The sequence below is a fragment of the Octopus bimaculoides genome, chromosome 9 (assembly GCF_046866305.1).
Source record: "Octopus bimaculoides isolate indiv1 chromosome 9, ASM4686630v1, whole genome shotgun sequence".
NCBI lineage: Eukaryota > Metazoa > Mollusca > Cephalopoda > Octopoda > Octopodidae > Octopus > Octopus bimaculoides.
The window spans coordinates 30141640-30154258 of record NC_142936.1 but is presented as its reverse complement, the minus strand read 5'-3'; the positions used below and the strand labels follow the sequence as shown (position 1 = coordinate 30154258).

The 12619-nt window shown below is 37.0% G+C and overlaps 1 protein-coding gene across 39 annotated transcripts in view; it reads left to right on the top strand.

The window, feature by feature from the left end:
- The window catches only part of LOC106873313 (partitioning defective 3 homolog), a 220470-nt gene that overhangs the window by 32538 nt on the left and 175313 nt on the right, over nucleotides 1-12619 (top strand). The window contains exon 1 of one of the 39 annotated variants that reach the window (XM_089358164.1): nucleotides 6812-7026. The exons of 35 other annotated variants lie outside the window; for them this stretch is intronic. The gene's annotated coding sequence lies outside the window, so the exon portion shown is untranslated. Of the gene's footprint in view, nucleotides 1-6811; nucleotides 7027-10440; nucleotides 10543-12619 lie in introns of those variants that run through there. 3 more of the 39 variants (XM_089358163.1, XM_089358168.1, XM_089358165.1) reach the window with 3 other exon arrangements.

The window sequence follows — 12619 nt, the reverse complement described above, 5'->3', positions numbered from 1 at the left end:
GTTGCTGGTAGTAGAGGTGTGGACCATGTCCCATATGACAAATTGGACGATCTCGGTAACCAGTGAAATGTAGTTGTTGTAAAAGCATGTTGTAGTGTTGCCATCTCTGGTACAGTGGATGGTTGCCAGGAAAAAATGTGGGAGAGATGGGTGGCTGAGTGGTTCAGTTGAATGGGTCATGGCAGCAACATCGTTTGGTGGTGTAGGCTGTCTGACAGAGTGGTGTGAGACAGTGTTAGCTGCTGCATGGTGAGCACCTGGTACATGAATGATGCTGAAATTATATCATACGGTTTTTTTCTTTCAGGTTGTGCAACTGAGGGTTTGGGATTTCGTCCAGACAGTGATCACCAAATACTTTCAAGAGAGGTTTGTGGTTAACTGTGACAATGTGATTGGTACAGCCAAGGGTGAAGTAGTGTGCTTTGTCCAATGCATCAGTAACTGCCAGTGCTTTGCCCTCCACTAGTGTATAACGAGATTCTGTCGCTGAAGTGAAGCAGCTCCCAACCAGGGTGATTTTCCAGCCAGATTTGCATCAAAAGGGACATGGGGAGAGGCATGCGCAATGTTTTTGGAACAGCCAGAAGCCAATGCCATCTTTGCTCAAGTCAGTGGCAAGGCAAGTCGGTCTGGTTTTGTTGAAGATCTCCACACCTCTTTGGATCTTGATGATGATTTGGATTCCTCAAAGAGCCTATTCAGCTGGTCTGTTCATACAAACCGGGTACCTAGCTTGAGTTCCCGGAATGGCAACATTCGTTCAACAGAAGCGAAGGCATAGGAGACTTGGTTGATCAGACCAAACCAGCTGTGGATGTCGGTGATGTTCTTAGGGGTGGGAAAGTCACAGATTACCTCAAGATATTGGGCACAGGGTCACACTGTGGTAGTGATGATCTCAAATCCAGCAAATTCCATGGTAGTTTGGGCAAAGTCGAACTTAATCGGATTCAGAATGACGCCGTTGGAACCACGGCCTGAAAGAATGCTTCCTCAATGGTGTTTGACCACATCAAGGTGTCATTGATGCACTTCGTTTTCTGGGGCATACATGAGACAATTTCGTTGAATCATCTGCTGTAGCCTTCCCCTGAAGCAATGTATCTCTGTGGTGCAATGCAATAGCGGAAGTGGTCCTGGGGCATGATGAAGGTGGTCAGGTAGCGGTCCCTCTTGTCGAAGGCGATGCTGTGGTAGCTGTTCCAAGCGTCAAAGACAGTTTTTTGGGAGTGGGGCGTTATGGAGTGGGCTTGGTGGAATGGAGATTGGGTGTGATGAGTCTCACAGACTCCATATCAGTTGAGGGGCTGAACATTGACATTCCATTGAGGTTTTCCAGACTTCTTGGGGTATATCACCATTTTGTGGCACCAGGCAACAGGTTTACCAATGGTAACAGGCTTGACAACTCCAAGTTGAACACCATGGTCAAGACCTGCTTTCATTTCCTCTTGCCAATGAACAGGAAACGGTTTAGGCATATGGTGGGTGACTGGTTTAGCACTGGGGTCCACCATTAAGTGGATCGGTGGGCCAGACATCCTGGGGAGTTGTTGATGTTGAATGTGCTGGAGCTGTAGTATTCTAGCAGCCACTTCTCCATGCGACCACGGTTCTCCTCAGTGACCAGGAATGGTAGTGAAGTGGGAGGAGGGGGTAGTATTTGTTGTAGGGGGCAGGCACATACATTCTGAGTCATCATTGCAGGAGATGTTTCTAGTGGGGTGTCAACATTCTCACAGCTTTCTCCAATCATGGAGAAGTGGGGTGGGGGAATCATCCTGAGGGCAACACAGGTTTGCTTGGAGAGGAAACGTTTATCAGTTGAAGAAGTGATGTAGATGATTTGACAGACCGTGCACTTTGCAGAGGATGGGGCAGGGCACTGATGATATCTGTGGGGTTGCTGTTAGCCGTAGTCATTTCCATGTTGACCGGCATAAGGTGGCGCTGGTCCAGGCTCACGTTGGTTAGGAGACTTGTCCCAGCCAGGCATGACTGGCATCCAGTGTCTGCCATAGTGTTGTGACGGATAACTGCGGTTGGTTGTGAAAGACAAGTGGGGAACAGCCAGAAGCCAATGTCATCTTTGCTCCAGTCAGTGGCAAGGCAAGTCAGTCTGGTTTTGTTGAAGATCTCCACAGGTAGTGACAGAGGGATGGGGGTCAGAAGAGCATTTCACCTCGGCATCACAGAGTTCATTATACACATGGTGGTCAAGAATTTTTGCTTGGGTAGAGGATTTGTCAGGGAGGTCAACCACAAGGCATAGGCTGTTGAATATTGTAGATGTGTGGTCTTCCATGTCAGCTGCATTGGTTTGAGCCTGTTGCTGGGGACGGCATTGTTGGTAGCAGACACTCATAGTGGCGGGGCATTTCCTCATGTGTTTCTGTACATGTTGTCCATAGCCATGTTTTCCACAGTGACTGCAGGGGGTAGGGGTGGATGTATCACGGGGTTCACTGGATTTATCGCCCGGGTGGTGCCACACCTGTGCCTATATGAGCTGGAGGCCACGGTGGTTGAGGTGGTGCTGTGGCCCATGTGCCGGCTGGCTAAGCGTTTTCTGCTTTCTTTAACTTTGACATATCTCGGGGCTTCTTCCAGGGTCATGTCTTGCTTGGAATCACCCAGGATGTCATGGCAGATCTCTTCATCCTCCAACCCACGTTTGAGAGCATCACGGACTATGACCTTGCTGCAATCAATAGTGGCATGGCAGGCCTCCAAGGGGCATTCCATTTTGATGTTGCAGACACCTGCCTGCCCTTGAAGATGTGCACGAAGGCCCTGACAGGTTTGTCTCAGTCCTGGCACATCTGTTGTATTTGCACAAAAGCGACGATGACATTTTCTTGGTGGACAATCAAGGAATTAATGTGACTGAGGACTGTTCGCTCATCGCTGGAGGCCAGCTTGCCGAATGTTTGTGTGAAATCTTTTCTGAGGGTCTCATCGCAGCATTCAAAAAGCTGAAAGATATCATTACCTGTAAGACGAATGGCTTGTTTGCAGTCTGACCATCTCTAAAGTAAGCCCATTCCTTGCTAGTTCCAGCTGCAGAGATGACGGTGGCAGACCTTCTCAGGTGAGACTTTCATGGGGTGGCAGATTTTCTCAGGTGAGACTTTCACGGGGGCAACTGGTTGCATGGCTGTCCGATGAGTAGTGGCGCTATGAAGATCAATGAGGTGGGTCAGTACCACCACCAGAGTGTTTGCAGGCCAACTCGTGGTGCAGTCAGGTGTGGGACAAGGTATGTTGGCCATGCTAACTGACCTTTTGTCATAAATAAGTCTGACATCTCTTTGCTTTCAACAACACTTTATTTATGTAGACTGAAGCAGTGACAAAAAGGGTCTTCAGTATACCTGAAATGTGAAGGAAAAGATGATGGTTAATGAAACACATAATGTATGGCGAATTGAATGTAATGTGATAATGATAATATATGTGTGTTTAGTTATAATCTACTCTATATCCTGTTCCAATGTTTACTTTGGTATCTAGTTGGGTGGGGTACCACTAACATCATAAGATATGATGTTATCTAATTTCTTTCTAGTCCCACTGTATACTTGAATCCTATCTTTCTGGTCATATCCAGAGAACTGCATGCATCGCATGAAGTTCTGGGCATTTCTGTGTTGGGACAGAAAACTCAGACAGTCCCTAGATGAACAATCTGTAGTGGTATTACTATACTGTAGGTATATAGATGATATTAATATTCTGGTTAGGACAACCTCATGTGACAATACTGAGAAAGCCAAGAGGAGTGCAATGGTGAGCATCCAGCACATAGTTAACTCCATCCACCAAAGTATCAAGGTAACCACAAATTACCCTACTATGCTCCCTAACAATAGATTCCCTATCCTTGATACTGAACTTTGGTTAGAGACTATAAACAACAAAGTACACCTCCTCTCCTATTAAATGAAGCCCATAGCTTCCAAATATGGTATTCACAAGAACTCTGCCTTGTTGCACTGTGTGAAAATTAGCATAAGAGCTGACTTAGTTAGGATAATGAACAATGTGTCCCCTCATGTGAACCAAGGAGACATGCACTGCATGCAGTTCTCTGGATATGATCAGAAAGATAGTATACGTAGGTATACATCCAGTAGTATATTGGATATTTACTATCCCTTGGATGGTTGCTTAACCTCTAACTCATACAGACATACAGTGGGGAGAAATAAATATTCATACATGTCAAAATTCTTTATTTATTTAATTTCTAATGAACATAAATGGGATATACCAATACTATATTTGCATACACATGCATAAACTAAGAATATGCAAAAGAAACTAATAAATTATAGTAACTAATGAATTTATATACAATTATAAATATTTAGGGGTGAAAAAAGTATTCGTACAGAATAAATTTGAGTTTCTATGCCACAAAATACTGTTAAAATTTTTTTTTTTTTACTAGAACTTTGTCATTTGTTCCAATAATCTTAACAGTGGTCATTTTTAAGTGTGAAAACACTAGCCTCTTCATTCAGCACTGAGACAACATAAAGTAGTGTTGTAATAATGGCGAAAAGTAAAGAACTCACAAATTCAGTGAAAAACTTAATTATTGAACAGTGGAAAGCAGGTAAAAGTTACAGGAAAATATCAGATACTCTTTGTATTCCATTTTCTACCATATCTTCATTTATTGAAAGATAAAAAATCGGGAACTGTTGAAAACAGAATAAGATCCGGTGCACCATGCAAGATTTCCCCTAGATCTTGAAGAAAAATGAAGTGAAAAAAAAAAATGCAATGATCACCAGAAAGGAGTTGCAAGAAGATTTGTTAGCTTCAGGGACTAGTGTTACACTATGAACAATCAGCAATGAACTTCATAGGAATGAACTGAAGTTATGCTCTCCTAGAAAAACTCCACTGTTGACTAAAAGACATAGAGATGCCCGTTTAAAATTTGTTTATGAACATAAAGATAAATCTGATACATTCTTGGAAAATGTTCTTTGGACAGAAGAGTTGAAAATTGAATTGTTTGGACGAAATTCGCATAGCCATGTTTGGAGGAAAGATGGTACCACCTATTTGCCGAAAAACACAATTCCTACTGTAAAGTTTGGAGGTGGCAACATCATTGTGTTGGGGTGTTTCTCTGCAAATGGCACTGGCAATTTACATGTGATAGATGGTAGAATGAATGCAGACATGTACCAAAATATTTTGAACAATAATTTATGGAACTCTGTAGAAAAACTCCAGCTTTGTGAAGGGTGGGTTTTACAACAGGATAACGACCCTAAGCACACGGTGAAGTCTACCAAAAATGGATTGTCAATCACAATATAAAATTATTAGAATGACCATGCCAGTCACCTAACTTGAACCCCATTGAAAATTTGTGGCATATTTGAAAATTAAGACTCATTCAAGAGCCCCAATGTGCATTCCAGATTTGAAGAAAATTTGTCAAGAAGAATGGGAAAAAATTCCTAAAGAAACATGCAAGTCATTGATTAAGAACTACCAGAAGAGATTGGTTGAAGTGGAACTGAATAATGGTTATGCGACGAAGTATTAAATCAGAATTATCAGTTATTTATGTTCTGTACGAATACCTTTTTCACCCCTAAATATTTATATTTGTATATAAATTCATTAGTTACTATAATTTATTAGTTTCTTTTGCATATTCTTAGATTATGCATGTGTATGCAAATATAGTATTGGTATATCCCCTTTATGTTCATTAGAAATTAAATAAATAAAGAATTTTGACATGTACGAATATTTATTTCCCTTCACTGTATATATATAAATATAAGAGAGAGAGAGAGAGAGATGACATCTAAGGGAAGATGCTACTCCTTCATTCACCTACTGTGAATGTAGCATTTGACTAGGAGCTAATCATGTCATCCAACAGTGTCCAATGATCATTGGCTATTTCAATCCTGAAACACACTCTTCTGTTGGTGATTCAGCAGTGATGGGCAAATCAATATTCATCTTGTCCTCTTGGCTTTCATCTTAGTCCTCCTTTCTTGCTTCTATAACTAACAAGAGTCTTGCTGCTGCTTCTCCTATCCCACACATAGCTGTCTTGCTCCCTCTTATTCCAATAGCTATAAGTATTTCTCCACACTGAGTGAATAGGGAATTCTCTACAGTGAACCTTGACTGGGCATAGGTATGCCTACCATCCTTTCTCTGCAATCCTATGAAATGTCCTAGTACTTGGTACTTTTCCATTCAAATGTTTGACATGAGGTACCCTTCTTTCCACAGCACTGTACAGTTGATTAGTACTATTTTGTTTGTCTTCTTAGACAAGAAAATGTCTGGCCTCAATGTTATTTGACAACCTGTGGAAACTTCTGTCTTTTCCTCAAGTCTATTTCATATCATGTGATACGGTCTCTTGTAGTAAACTGGTTGTTCTCCTTGCTCTTGTTAATGGCTTTTCTCTTTCTCTCATGGAATTTGTTGATGGTGTTGTTTTCCTCTTTTGTTGTATCTGGTGTTCTAGAGTGTGAGTGAGTGTCATAAGCACCTTGTCATGGTGGTACCTATATCTCCCTTGAGTGAGTATTGTTTTACAACCTGACATAATGTGTGCCAGGGTGCCCTTCTATCTATAAAGTCAACAAATGAACTTCTTTGAGATTGTCGAACTTGGTAGAAATAGCCAAATGTCTGTCACTTCATACTACAACCTTTTTTAAAAAAAAAGACATATATAAAATAGTCCAAATTATACTTTTCCTGTAAAGAAAACTACCAAAACACACGCACACGCACACACGCACACACACACACACACACACACACACACACGTTCATGGCCAGACTACTTTTGATCAGTGGCCTGCTTAATCAGGGTTGACCTATAAACAATAGCAAAAATATGACTACCAGCACTATCACACTTCATTCAATCTCTACATGTTTCTTCAGCTTGCTCTAGTAGCCAAATCACTCAAGTCATGTGTGTAGGTTATATAAATTTGCGATGTGTGTGTTGAGAGGAAAGTAAGTAATATTTAACTTCTCTTTACTTTGAAATTATTTTAACAAGCTAAAATTTCCAAATTGCATTTTTGTGAATTTAGTATTCAAAATAGTTCTGGAAGTTTTTATTTCATTAAAGAAATTAGAATTGCAGTTCATTTAACTTTTATTTTATTAATACAGTTCTATATTTAAGATATGAGGAATTATGTACATTATTTACATTTGACAGATATTTGTCCTCATCTTGTTTGTTGTTAACAACAAGATGACAAATATCTGTCAAATGTAAATAATGTAAATAATGTTTTATTTTATTGTTTCTGTTTCTTTCTGGTAATAAGTATTAAGGGAAATTAATTCTTTAAAAAAGTTTTTTATGATAATAGAAAATAAATTGAAGGATATATCATCCACACTAAATAGTATGATGACCTACCGAACTGTTAGTAAATGCTTATTTGAGCTACTGACTTGCTGAGTTATGTAAACAATCTCTCTATTTATCTATGACATAGTATGCATGTGTCCTCATTGTTTACCTGCCTATACAACTACTGAAAAGTTTTGGAGAGGATAGGATTCCCAGTTATATTGTAACCTACACAAACTTTATTGTATTTGTTGCAACTAGTAAATATAAATTTCATATTGAATGTTCAATTCACATTAAGAATAAAACTTGATTATTACATTGTTTTGAAATTTAAAAGCACATGCACACGCACACGCACGCACGCACACACACACACACACACACACACACACACACACACACACACACACACACACACACTCTCTCTCTCTTTCTCTCTCTCTCTCTCTCTCTCTCTCTCTCTCTCTTTCTCAGTATTTACATTCATTGTATAAAAATGGAATGTCTTTGTTTACTCCACACCAGAGACTGCATAACAAACTGTTCAGTATAAATTTCTAACTTAAGCTCAGTTATTACAGCTTAATTCAGCTACTTCTGCCATTATTTGCAATCCAACTTTAAACCCCAACTAATTTTGATTAATAATCAGCTATTGGTGAAAATGTTGATATCTTTTACTTGTCTCAATCATTAAACTGTGGCTGTGCTGGGGCATCACCTTGAAAAATTTTTAATCGAATGAATCAACCCCAGCACTATTTTTTTAAAGCCTGGTACTTATTCTGTCGGTCTGTTTTACCAAGCTGTTAAGTTACAGGGATGTAAGCATACCAATACTGGTTTTCAAGCAGTTGTGGGGGACAAACAAACACAGAGAGAGAGAGAGGGAGGCTTCAGTTTCCATCTTCCAAATTCACTCGGCCCAAGGCTATAGTAGAAGACACTTGCCCAAGCAGGGCTGAACCCAGAACCATGTGGTTTGAAAGCAAGCTTCTTGCCACACAACCACAACTTTTTTTTTGAATTCTTTATATTCTATATATTTTTATATTCTTTATTTTTGTATATTTGATAAATAATGAAAATTATTAATAATCTACATCAGGGCTGGCCAACCTGAGGTCTGCAGGCCGCATGTGGCTTGCAGACTTTTATCTTGCATCCTGCTTGATACTTTCTTGAAATGGGTTTATTTAAACAAACATTTTAAAAATGTGATCACAAATTAAAGATTGTAATGAAAAGTAAAAAACGAAAGATACTACTGTTTCTGCAACGAAAATACTTCATGTTGAATCAATGATCATTCATTCATTATTGTAATAATAGCATGAGAAAGCAAAATGCTTTCAATTCTGTTAGTATATAAGCAACCCTCAAAAAGCTTTCCGTGATTAAAGTAGCCTGCAATGTAATTTGAGTTGACCAGGCATGATCTACATCTAAAATAACTACATCATACTAAATTACAAAGTTTTATGTATTTTAGTTGCAAAATTATCTTTGGCTAGAACACTATTTGTTGTGTGTGTTCCTGTTGAATATTTAGAAAATGACCTCTATACTCTTTTGGGAAGTAATTTGAGATTTTAATATATAATTTGAATATTTGCTATTATTTCATTCGAAGAAGAATGCAAACATTATTTTCAAATATGAATGCAAACATTATTTTCAATTCATCTTCAAGACTTTTTCAAGATGGTGTGCCATCATGACAGAAATAAGTAAAAGAAAAAATCTATAAGCACTTAAATTGTGTCATTGTGAAACCTTTTTAGGTTCTGTATGAAGAATGGAGTCAGTATTTTTGTTAGCAAAATATTTCTTGATTATCATATAAATAGCATTCTTTTGCCTGTTTTATGATTCTGACTTTTTTGTACATTGTGGTTATGTTTTTGCTAGATTTTATACCTAGTTTCTTGTAATCTAATGCTACTGAAGTAGCATTCCTAGCTTTTGGTTTTCTGCAGCAGTCAGTCGAATCTGTTTAAAAAAAGGGTCCAAAAGAAGTAGGGTATATATGCATAAAAGAAAACTAAATATAACTTTATGCTTTTGGCTCCCAATTCTTCCTTATGCTTTTGCTATGAAATAAAATTTTTGATTATATACTTTATGCTAGATTGTTGGAAAAAAAGAGTGTTTTAAAAATAGACATTATTTTCTCTGCCGCAGAACACTTTATTATATTTCTTTTGACTTCCTTTCTTTTTCTTCTATAATAATTGATATTGATTTTAAAACTAATAATTATTATTATACAAAAACAAATAGTTAAGAGTCAGGTACCTTTTAAATTTTATGCTGATTTTAAATTGACACCTCATAAGTAGAAATGAAACGTTTATTTATATACTTTTCTTAAATGTTCAGTGTGGTACATTAAGAACTCATCTGCACTGCATTACTCTTACTAGTATGACACTTTCAGCTTATATGTTTCTTACCTAAGCTGACACATAGCTTTTTTTTTTTTTTTTTTTCATTATGTACAATAGTTCCACGTTCATGTATATGAAAATGAATGTGTAAAAAATGTCTTTGCTATTACGTCTGCTTATTCTGATATTAAAAGCCAAACAGAGAACTTAAATTATTAAATATTTGGTTAAAGGGAAATGAAATCATTTTGCATTGAAATACACATATTCAATAGGGTAGTGAATTGTCAAGGGTGGTGAATTAGCAGCAAAAAATGTTTTGCAGATCTTGTTGAGGTCAACTTTACTTTTCATTCAAGGTCGATAAAATGAGTACTAGTCAAATAGTGGTGTCTGTGTCATTGATTAACATGTTCTGCACAAAATTCCTGGCTTTGTACCTAAATTGGAAACAGTATTATGTCTGCTTACTTACCAAATGTTCTTGGTTATTCTAACATTAAAAGGCTAAACTAAAACTTGAAATTATTAAATATTTGGTTAACTGAGAACAAATAAATAAATTCCACCTACCCAAAAAACATTTTAACGTCATGACATCGGTTGATGTTAATTTACATGTGCTATGTACTTGCTCTGAATTGGATGATGTAAATATATGCAGCCATATTTGCTGTGGTTTTGTACCTGTTTGTGGACCAGTTAGCATAAATATCCGCTATCACTCAAAGAATCGATAATAGAGGCACCGTGCAAATTTCAAGGAATCTGGTAGGTTTGTTAGACTCTTCGTGTAAATATTTCCAACTCAGTTTAAGACTTCATCACTATAATAGTATAGAAGCAGCAGTTTTGGCAGTTACACCACCATTTTCAGTATGGCTTCCTAACAAATTCATACATGTTCAGCAAATTCTTCTGGTCCTGGTTTTTTCTCTGCATGTATGTACATTTTTACTTTAATATTGCAACTTTTTCCAAACATAGTCTTGCCTATCACTTTTTAGCCTCGTTTAAAATATATATACATATATTTTTCGTTTTTCAATATTAATATGTATATGTATAACTCTCTTCGGTTTTTGTTCTGCTAGTCCACCTGTTACGTTATATTCTACTATACACACATGGCTCTGTTTATTATACTTTCTTTCGACCTGTTACCATTTTTTTCAGTACACCTGTTAGCTTTTCATTCTTATTTTTATGTTATAGTTTACTGCACATATATAGGTTTATGCACATTGATATGTCTGTATTTTTTCCCCTTCGTCTCTCTTACTGTTAATATTACAGTTATTTTTTTCACCTTTTAAAACTTGCTTGCAAATATCCAATTTTTTCTCTATTACCCCACTTATATTCTTCCGTATTGTATCTTATTTTAATTTACTTCCTTTTATTAAACCTTTTTTGATGTCCTCACGAAAATTCTTCACACTGATGAAAATGACAATGCATAAATTTAATTATAACTACTATGGTCATAATTTTTTTCTTTCATATTTGTATTTGATTCCACATCTTTTTCTCCTTCATTTTTCTATAATTGTTTATGGCATTTTTATACCTATAACGGTATTTTCCAACTACTATGTGTGTGTATATATATATATATATATATATATATATATATATATATATATATATATATATAAGTTAAAAAAAACACATAAAACAATAACAAAAAAACAACAAAGTGAGGACGTGATACGGATAGTGTTATTGGACGCTCGGGAAAGGAAAGAGAGAGAGTATGACATTTCGGGCGGAGCCCTTCATCGGAACTCTTTTACTCTTTTCAGTCATTTGACTGTGGCCATGCTGGAGCACCGACTTTAGTCGAGCAAATCAACCCCGGTACTTATTCTGGAACATAACTTTAATATCAATTTTTCATTGACATCAATATCTCTTTTAATTTGTCCATCATACTGCTCCCACTACCTATCCACATAGGTTTTTTCTACTATTTAAAAAAATTTTTTAATTGTTTATTCATTCATTTATCAACTTAATTATTTCTTAATAGTAATAAATATTTTATTATAGCATATCCATCTCCTTAATATTTATATTAATAACAATAATAGTAATAATAATAAAATTATTTTTACATTTATAATAATAATAATAACAACAATGAGAATAATAACATTATAATATTATCTAAAATAACAATTATATCTTACTCCAACGCCAGTTGTTCACACTTTCTCTCTCCTTCTCTAGTTAGTACAGCAAGTTTAACCCCCGTAAAGTTATATTCGTAGAGTTTTAAGCATATTTATGCATATACTATCGATTTTGTTATTGTAAGTATGTTTATTCTTATTATTTCATTACTTTATAGTTTTGTACCTTGTATTGCCATTTATTTAGGTTAATGACCATAATTTAATATGATTGAACATTGAGACGCCCCTCAACTATCACTGGATATCTCTGCCCGTCCATCCTTAAAAAATCTGGGAAAACAAGATCTCTGGCTGATTGGGTCCACAGGGTCAAAACCACTTTTGACCCAACCCAATCAGCTGTAGGTAAAATTTTCACGTTTAGGAGCTTGGCTCCGCTGCCACACAGATCCAAGCTCTAGTTAAGAATTTTTTCCCCTTCCAGTGGCTGGCTAGCAAACTTGCGAGCCACCTCAGGGGTGTCAAATAGCAACCAAAGCGTCGCGTATTTGACACCCCTTGCCATAAACTTAATAGTTGGCAGATATTCTGCCAACTCTTTTTCAATGTCAATTTTGGGAAAGACCGTAATGGTGTCGAGTGACCTAGAGTACGTCCGTAACACCACTGTTCTTTCCCTGAAGTCATTTAACCACTGCCTGGGCGGGCAC